At 36.8% G+C, this 10,512-nt stretch overlaps 1 pseudogene; it reads left to right on the top strand.

Annotated features, from left to right (window-relative positions):
• The first annotated feature begins 2,073 nt into the window (after positions 1–2,073).
• On the top strand, positions 2,074–8,073 carry LOC136335638 (SWI/SNF-related matrix-associated actin-dependent regulator of chromatin subfamily E member 1 pseudogene; annotated as a pseudogene).
• Positions 8,074–10,512: the final 2,439 nt, after the last annotated feature.

The raw sequence follows: 10,512 nt of genomic DNA, 5'->3' as shown, positions 1-10,512 counted from the left end.
TCACATCTTTTCATATTCACTTTCTGCAGTGAGCTTTTCATTTTGTCTCTTTTTCTTCCCTTCTTTACTTCACTCCCAGAAAACATTGAAGATTGATTATTATCCATATTAGACATCTTCCATCTCAGACATCTTCCATATCAGCTTAATAGAAGCAACTTCACTAACCAATGAGGATAATCTACCTATTCGCAAATGTTTCTACTGGAATTTTTTCCTCTCAAATAAAGAATATTAATATAAATCTGTCAGTACAAGATCCAAGGTCTGTAAATATTACATAAAACCATTATGACATCTTTTAATTCTTCAAGCTTCCCTCTAAAACTACCTTTTATATATTTTTATTAATTTAACATTTTTTTCTAGGAATCTTTCTGAAATGAGGAAACAAACATATTAAATTACCCTGTGTTTACAGATTCCAGATGAGGAGATATTAGTGTTGTAGCCTTAACTACAGTGTATTTTTGTACATTGTGTTCATGTGTGTGTGTGTGTGTGTGTGTGTGTAAGTGCTCCAGGGGTGTGTTGGTACTCTCCCTGTCTAATATTTAGCTATTCGCTGTTCTCACTGCTTTTGTATGGAAATTTTTAACTCACTTATGACATCTTTTTTTAGAGAAAAAAGACTGTTTAAATGCAAAATTATCACTTAAATATACCTTGTCAATTTTTGGCGTATTCATTCAGTTGAATGTCAAAGAAATGATCCCATTTGAAAATTAAAAAGGATGTAGTGTTTTTGTCACAGATATATGCACTTTCTCTCATAAGGAAGTTTTCTTTGTCCAGCATATTTTCAAAAACTATTCTAAATGAGAACTTTAAAAAAAATGTCTTACTATAAATGAGACCACAATATTAGTCAAATATTAGGAGAAGGCAAGTGATGACTGAGCAAACAATTCAACTTTCCTTCTCATACTTTACTGAAACTAGATACATATTTCTATTTTTAATGATGTAACTTGGCCCAACACATTTTGAAATTATATGAAGTTGTATCTTGGAAGATAAAATTATTGTCTGGAAACTCTCCCCATATGTAATTTTTCCTTTTAATGTTGAAGCAAATATTATGTGGCATGGTATTGTTTGTATCTCGCATTTTTGGTAAAGAAAAATTTTTGTGTTATAAAAGTAAGCTTACAAAAAAAATCTTTTATGAAAGAGAAATGTGCTTTTAAGATATGCTTTCAGTTAATTTCTAACCTAAAATGAGGCTTATTTGATGGTTGTAACCTATAATCAAGGAGATCAGTAATCAAGACAACTGTGATTTATTTTCCTAGGATAGCCCAGACACTGAAGACATCTGGCCTAGGCGACTCTGATGGCAAAATTCAAAATACACCTAAATTTGCTTTGTTACATGATTCTCTTCACAGAGACAAGAGAAGAGGTTACATTCTCTGTATGAGGACAATGCTACAGTGTCAAAATCAAACAATATTTGTTTTCTGGCAGCAGAATGTTGTGTCACATTTCTAAGGACAGTAAGCTCTTGGATGGACGTCAATGAATATTAAACAATAATTGATCAGGTACATCCATATGCACACTCACAAATGGTCTGTAATGGTTGAAAAATGATATTTTGCTTCTATGAAAAGATCTGTCACTTTTAGGTCAGAGTGGGATTTTGGAGGGATAATCTCCCGCAGTAGAAACTCTCCTGACAGCGGTGTGTTTTGGTTGTTTGTTGTTTGGCTTGTTGATGATGCTTAGCCAAGGAGACACTTCCTTTCAGATTCTGTCTTCCAAACCCCAGGGCTCTGTTCTGGGCAGTTCAGCCTAATGGAATTAAGCCTGACATGTTTCAACTCCATTTCTTTATCATATAAACATAAAACAATGGTTTAGATTTCTAATAAAACTCTTGAAGCATGTGGGACTCCAAATTTCCCTGTTCTTTACACATCTGTAAATAAAGCACATAAAAGAGGAGCACAACAGGATAAATCAACATAAATTTGAAATCCACTGCAGCATATTAAATGGCACAGTCTTAGTCAAAGAGAGGCTGACCCCGCGGCTTCGTGCAGTTTGAAGCTAATTGTTTTCGTCAGGATGGGAACGTCTGGAAGTCCATGGCTGTATCCCACCAGTAAGGCTCCAGTAACTGAGCCGGCCCACAGAGAATGGACCCACTTTGTAGCGACACAGCGGGCTCAGACACCACCTATTCTGCTCTCCAAACTGTCATGCATAACAACTTTATTGTGCTAAATTGAACTTGAAAGCAACCAAAGGCTATGAGAAGGAGAGGCTATGAGAAAAGCGTGCTGTCAGCGCTGGCAAAGGCTGACCTGGAAAGTAGGCTCAGAGACAAGGGAATAAAAGACCAGGCCCCATGAACACAGCATATTGTTTCATTTTAAAGTATGATTCCCATACTAGAGAAAGTAGCAAATGTGATGTAAATTTATTTAAATAGATTCGACCGCTTAAAAGTTTGCCAGCCGCTCTTATCCAACTTTCCCAGCTCTCTGATTCGTTACTTACAGTGGGAATATAATGACATATAGTCATCATTGTAACAGCTTCTTTGCAGGGGCACAATGATGATTAATAGCCAGCAGCAAATTTTCACATGGGCTCTGAAGCACTATGGCATTAAGCAGCCAAACAGTCCCAAATCCCCCTTTTCTGTTCCACTGAAAAGTCTCCTCCTTGTACCTTGCAGATAGGAACAAAGCCTATCTTAATTCCAATCAGCTTTTCCTCATTCAAAGGGAACTTCTCTTTTTCATAATTGATTCATGTGCATTTTTTAGTGTTTCGCTGAGCTGAAGCCACTTTTCTCCTTTTCTCTGTTCTGCCCCCACACCCGCACCCCTCTTTTTTTGAGAGGGTGAGGATTGGCAAACATTTCAACAACAGCAACAATAATAAAAAATGGTGTTTTTCCCCCCAAAATATTTGCCAAATAGATTTTTCAATTAGTATTATTTGTGCTTTACAGTTAAAGGATTTAAAACAAAAATGAACTCCTGGATTTCTTTATCCTTGGAAATGATTTTGGTTAATACAAAGTATGAGCTCACTGAAGTAAGTGTGGTAGGAGCCTGCAAGGATGCCCGGTTCACTGGGGGAGTCTGAATAGCTCTTGTTCCCACGAGAGACTCACAGCTGGAACAAGTACAGAGTCTCTTGCTCTGGACAGAGTCTTTTATCTCCTCTGTGCTGTTAGCCATCAAAAAGGAAAAAGTGACCAAAACAGAAGGCAGCAAATGAGAATCTCCTAATCCGCTCTCTTTCCTAAGTGCCATTTTACCCTGTAGTCACTACACATGGTGATTACTTGCAGGAGCTCCTGTGCTATTTGTAGAAGTCCTCTCTCCCATCTACACTTTCCACCCCTATGACAGCAACACAAGTGACATCAAGCAGTGCTGTCTTGGAAAGGGGTTTCTATATGTCAACTCATTTATGTTTCTATGACAATAGGATGGCCATCAAGTGCAGAGGTTTTCTAGCTATGCTTTGCATATTTGTTTACATTTCTGACAATCTTGCTCTTGTTTGCATAGATTAGTAAGAGGACTAGATGTCCCTATTTGCTCAGGACATACTTCATTTCTGTCTATTGTCCTTATATAATTATTAATAGCACTCTCTGCCACTCTCAATTTGATGTGAGCAATTTGCAAAACTCATAACTTTTGCTACTAAAACTACCCCAAATTACTTCTACAAAGCAAAAGGGTGGGTTGTCTCTTACCAGTGGTTATGGACTGATTTACCCTATTGCATTTTAGGGGGAAGAACCTGACTTGGAGACTCTGCTGCTGAGGTAGCAGCATCGACTTTTGTCTCATACACTTTTAAGAGGTCAGCTGACCCTACATAGTTTCTTTGATATGTGGCAGAAAAGAGGTCATTTACTGAAATGAAAGACATATTGCAAACCAGATTTTAAGTGTGACACTTTCTTTTGGCTGGGTCATGGTTCTCACTGTGAATCAGACCAACACACTTTACTGGTCAGATAAAAATACTATACCATGTTTTTGATAATGACCTTTGACTTGGTTTGCTGTCTTTCAATGATTAAATGAAGAATATGTCAAGTTGATAGGAGGGATTCCACTTTTCCTTTACATAGTGGTACTGATATCTCCTCATAAGAAAGCAACATATGAAAATGACATCATATATCTATAATATATTGTATTTTTCACCCAAAAATGTTACACAGGTGAATGTATTACAGTCTTTAGGTTATAGAACTGAAGTGTCTCAGTGAGTGTTACAAATTTATACAACACTGTCCTTAAAGTCTGAATTTTGTATTTGGATTTCAGAGTTAAGTGGGAGATGTGTAATATCAGGCTCTGGCAGGTTGGCTCAGTGGTAGAGCATCAGCCTGGCATGCAGAAGTCCCGGGTTCGATTCCTGGCCAGGGCACACAGGAGAAGCGCCCATCTGCTTCTCCACCCCTCCCCCTCTCCTTCCTTTCTGTCTCTCTCTTCCTCTCTCACAGCCAAGGCTCCATTGGAGCAAAGTTGGCCCGGGTGCTGAGGATAGTTCTGTGGCCTCTGCCTCAGGCACTAGAATGGCTCTGGTTGCAACAGAGCAACGCCCCAGATGGGCAGAGCATCACCCCCTGGTGGACGTGCTGGGTGGATCCCGGTCGGTGCATGCGGGAGTCTGTCTGACTGCCACCTCGTTTCCAACTTCAGAAAAATACAAAAAAAATAATAATAATATCATCTGTAGGTAGAGAAATTTTTACTGACTGGGTCACTGCAGAAGTTCATGTGTGTTGTTCATTCCTGAAAATATATGGAATAAATGAAACCCTGATATGCTAGTTTCAGAATAACTTTAACAAAACCCTAAAATTTTCCACTTTCTTTCAAACCATAGCCCACATTCAAATAATAAAAGGGCATTCATATAAGAATTATGACACTATTGTATATTCCTTTACAGGAGTACTGTCCCTTGTGAAACCATCATTCCAAATTGGGCCTATCTAAACTTTACTAGTGCATTTTGTTCCCTTTTTAGGTAATTCTTTCAAAATAAAATGAGTGGAGTACATGAAAGATGTTTTGTGATATGCTCTTATGCCCTCATTTTCTCACAATGTTACTACAATGAAGAAGTATAATGAAAACTTTCATATGGAACATCAGTTTTGTTAGATGATGGTGATGGGTCAGGCTATGACACTCCCACATTCATGAAGAAATCTGCTTTCTGCTGGCTAAGGCAGGATTTTTAGTTATTTAAAAAATTTTAGAAATTTTTATATTTTTCAATTATAGTTTACATTCAATATTATTTTGTATTAATTTTAGAAATACAGCATAATGGTTAGATAATCATATATTTTAGCAAGTATCCCCCCCCCGATATTTCTAGTAGCCACTTGGCACTATACATAATTATTACAATATTATTGACTATATTTCCTATGCTGCACTTTACATCCCATGAGTATTTTGTAACTACCAATCTGTACTTCTCAATCCCCTCACCTTTTCATCCAGTCCCCCAACTTCCCTCTTCTCTGGCAACCATCAGTCCTTGTATTTATGAGTTTAAGGCAGAATTTTTAAATGCAATGATCCTGGGTACCCTCAGGTTGCCTTCTCAACCCCGAGGTTCTTTTATCAATTGCTGATACAGACTCTCTTTTTTAAAAATGCCAAAATCACTTTTCTTAAGTTAGAAAAATCTCTTTATACAAACTATGTAAACTGAGGTCCACTGTCATTACACAGACAGAGCTAACTCCTTTCCTACCAAAGCCTAATTCTTCCTGGATGCCCAAGATACTTCCTTTATGTGCATATACTATTCTGACTCTAACCCTAAGCCAACTAAACAAATACGTCATACCAGTGGTGATTATTTTTTTATTACGCAATGGTCCATGTAGAAGTATAAGATCTTTTAATTGATTTCTGTCTTGTTCCTTGATACACTCAAGTTCTTCAGACCTTTACTCTGCTTTTTATTGTTAACAAAACTCTGGGTTTTTTCCCCAGATATCTTGCAAAAACAGATTCAGAGAATCTAAGCTTATTTCCAAAATATGGTCATAGTTGGTCTAAGTTCTTCATTATAATTTTATTCTCTTTCACTAGGGGCTAGGTTAGAGATGAGCATATGACTCACTGCACTAAGATACAACATAAATAAATTGCTCAAAACCAGTCATTAAAAAAAAATCTTAAAAGCAGCCAGAAAGAATAGACAGAGGAAAAAAAGTAAGGAAAATAGTAGATTCCTCCTTAAAAATAATACAACTTAGCAATGAAGCAATATCTTTACAGTTTAGAAAACAAAAAAATATGTCACCTTAAAATTCTATACCCAGAAAAACTAACTTTTAAAGATAAATGTGTTTCATACAAAATGACCCACAGACTCACACTATAAAAAATGTTAAATATCTTTTTTAAAAAAGGTTTTATGTAAATTTCTTAAGGAGAAAAGAGAGTGAGACCATATGAAAATAAAGAACACTGAAAATAGTTATTTTGTGAAAAATAATTTATATCTTTTAAAAATATAATTGACCTGAAAATTGTCTTGTATATTTTATGTAAAGAACTCTCAAAAGTCAACAGTAAAAATAAAAATTCAATTAGAAAATATGCAAAAGATATAAATAGACATTTCACTAAAGAAGATACCCAGATGACAAATACACACATGAAAAGATGTTTAACATCATCAGAAAAAAGTAAATTAAAATATAATGAACAGGTGCTTTTTCTGCCCAGGTTGTCTCAGACCTATTCTTAATGAACAGAGAATCTAACCTTCCAATATATCAAAAATACCATAGTATGCCCCACCCCCACCCCAGCTGCTGTAGTACAAATGCCCAGCATACTAGGATTTGTGGGATACAATCCATACAGTCATCTGGCCTACAACACTTACAGACTGAGGGGGAACCCAGGCACCAATAGCCAGGTCATAGCATCATCTGCTGTTATGGATTCTAAAACCAGAAAGCCACCACATAAGCCACTGATGTCCTACATGAGGTATAGCAGAAAGGTCTGGGAGCAAGTAAGGACTTCTAACCTTGACCTAAAGTTGTGGGAGATTGGCAAGATTATTGGTGACCTGTGGTGACATCGCACTGATAAAGAAAAATAAGAATATTGAAACAAACACGAAGCAGAAAAGATAGAGTACAATGAATCTATGAAGGCTTATCATAATCTCCCTGCATACCTTGCTTACATAAATGCAAAATTTCATGCAGAAGCTGCTTTAAAGGAAGAAAGTTAACAGAAGCATTCATGCATGGAGAAAGGAGAAGCTTACATGAGCACTCAGCATGCTGAAGACCCAAACGATGATAATGATGGCTTTTCAGTGAAGCTGATAGCCACCGCCCATTTCCAGAGAAACCACTACCTCATCAGGGAAATCCTTAATGAGAACATGGTACCAGAAATTCAGTCAGTTGTCACGACAGTTAGAATACAGACCCTCAAATGACAGGTCCAGTTCTTATTGGTTCATCAGCAAAAATGAACCAACGAAGAAGCTGAACTTCTTCAAATAGAGAAGTGACACCAGGAAAAGAAGAGGGAATTCTGGAAATCATAGATTCATTGAACAGTAAACTTAAAAGATTCTGAGGTTTTAAAATAGAAGCAACTATGAAAAAATTTGCAACTGAAATTGCACAGGCAGAGGAACAGGCTCACAGAAGACAGAAGGAAAGGGAAAAGGAGGCAGCAGAGCAAGCTGGATGCATCAGAGCAGTACTGTTCCCAAGGAAGAGCAAAGCAGCTAATGAGACCGAAAGAAGAAAGATGAGAGCATTCTGGTGGGTACAGTGAGGACACACCTTCAAGAAATGACAGGAAGTCAACAAAATGGTGAAGAAGGTACATCTACTCCTGAGGACAAGGATAGTGGGCAGGAGGGAATGGACAGGGTGGCGAAGGAGGGACCAGTGATAGTAACACTGGCTCAGAGAGCCACAGTGTCACAGTGGAGGGGTCACCATCAGATCCCACACCAAAAGATGAGAAAAAAGAACAAATGTTGCCTTATTTTATGTATTCTAAATACTTTTTTAAATGAAAAAATATTTTTGAAGCTTTTTTAAAAAACAAAACCTACAATGAACATATATCTATCAGAATGGCTAAGATAAAAAAAAACAACAACCAGTGATAACATCAAATGTTGGTGGGGATACAGAGAAACTAGATTATTCATTCACTTCTGGTGGAAATATAAAATAGTACAGTCAGTGCTGTTATATTTTATGGCAGTTTTTAAAAAACTAAACATGCACTTACCATACAACCAGCAGTCATACTCCTAGGCATTTATCCCAGGGAAATGAAAGCATACATCCATGCCGAAACCTGTACACAAATGTTCGTAGCAGCATTATATAATAACCTCAATTGGAAACAACTCAAATATCTATAACATCTGAATAGATAAATTATGGAATATCCATAAAAGGTAGTAACTATTGATATGCATGGCAACATTGTTGCATATATATATATATATATATATATATGCACATATATATAATATGAATGAATCTCAAAATAATTATGCTGAGGGGAAGAAGCCAGAAATGGTATGTTTTACAGGATTCAATTTATATAAAATCCAGAAAATGCTACTGTCACTAATCAGTAGTGACAGAAAGCTGATTAGTAATTGATTGTCTGGGATTGGAGGGAAGATAAAAAGGGTGGTTACCAAGAAATATGAGAAAACTTTTAGGAGTAATGGGTAAGTTCATTATTTTTGTTGTAGTGATTGTTTCACAGGTTCATAAACTAAGAGAATATAGAGACATCAAGTTGTGTGTTCTCTGAGATTAGATAAGGAAAGTCCCTGAAGCTTCTCTCAGTTTACTTTGGACATTTACCTAAGAACCTTACTGAGCTACCTATAGGAAGTATGACTACCCTAAGTCTCCTCTGCTGGAAATACTTTGTGCTGAAACCACTTAAAGAGGTCTTGAGACACAGCAGGTAAAGTGCTGCCCAACCAGGCTCCCTCTGACAAAGTGGCAGAGTTTTGGCCGTCATCAGATTGCAACATCATGAGAGAGATCTCAAACCAAAACCATGAGCTGAATGGTGAGAGATAATAAAACAATGTTGCTGGCCCTGGCTGGACAACAGTGGATAGAGTGCCGGCCCAGCATGTGGATATTCTGGGTTGGATCCCCAGTCAGGGCACACAGGAGAAGCAGCTATCTCTCTCTCTCTCTCTCTTCTTCTCTCTCTCTTCTCCTCTCACAGCCAGTGGCTTGCTTGGTCTGAGCATTGGCCCTGGTCACCAGGATAGGCTGGTTGATTTGAGCATCAGCCCCAGATGGAGGCTACTGGGTGGATCCTTGTTGGGGCACATGTGGGAGTCTGTTTCTCTATCTCTTCTCTCACTTAAAAAAAATGTTGTTACTTTATACTACTAAGTTTTGGGATGATCTGTTGTACAACAATAAATGGCAAAAATGCTATCTATTCCATGTTAGTAGTATAACTTTCATTCTTTTCAAGAAAGACTGCTTTGAGTTAAGAAATTACTATATGGGATTTCTCTTTTATACCTTTTTGTGACTTTCCATATGGATTTATAAATCAGAAAAAAAATTGTCATTGCGTATGTTCTAGTTTTAGTTTAGAAAAAAACAGAGAAACCTTATCTATGGATTCAGAAAATTACTAGTGTCAGTTGAAAACATTCAAATTAGCTGAAGGTAATCAAACAATCAATCAACAAAATATAGAATGTTGGATTTTGTGGAGAATACAAAAGCTATCTGGCCTGCCATGTCCTCCAAGGATTCAACTGGGTGGTAAAACAAGGCCTTTTGAAGCAAGATATGGTGGAATGTCTTCATGAAAGAGGAAGAATTTGAGCAATAAACAATAAATTATAAATATTAAAGTTGGATAATTTGATTTATTTTATTATGTCTCAAAGGAAAATTTCTGGTGCATAATTATTCTGTTAATATTAAACACCATTAAATACAACCTGAGTACTCTTATTTGTTAATCAGACAATTTCCCTCCCACAATTTTCCCACTCTCTTCAACTCAAGATTATTCCTAAGTGTATATTTTTCAAACCCTTTGTCTGCTTTAATTTGAAATAATCTCAGTAATAGGACAATTGTAACCTAGCTAATGTGAGAATAAACAGAGGTGCTTCTTAATGCAATCATATTGAAAAGTGATAGGCTTGATCTAAATAATAGCTAATAATATGTATATTATCCTGTGTTAGGTCTTGAAATGATTTTAAATGTTTTTGCATTCAAAATTTTTAGAGCAGAAAAGTATCTGACTATCTACTCAGGTAATGCAAAGCCTTTGCAAAAAGAAAGGGCCAGGGATAGAAGGAAGGACGCCAAAACTTATGCATGGTGGTCACAGGAAATATTTTTGTTTTAAAACCTATTATGTGCTGTGTAACACATTTTAGAAGTTTTGATCTGAGTGTTCCAGTTTTGTGATGAATCCTACCTGTGTTGGCACACAT

The sequence above is a fragment of the Saccopteryx bilineata genome, chromosome 4 (assembly GCF_036850765.1).
Source record: "Saccopteryx bilineata isolate mSacBil1 chromosome 4, mSacBil1_pri_phased_curated, whole genome shotgun sequence".
NCBI classification, from domain to species: Eukaryota; Metazoa; Chordata; class Mammalia; order Chiroptera; family Emballonuridae; genus Saccopteryx; species Saccopteryx bilineata.
The sequence above is the reverse complement of the archived record's forward strand: the minus strand, read 5'-3'. Positions and strand labels throughout refer to the sequence as shown.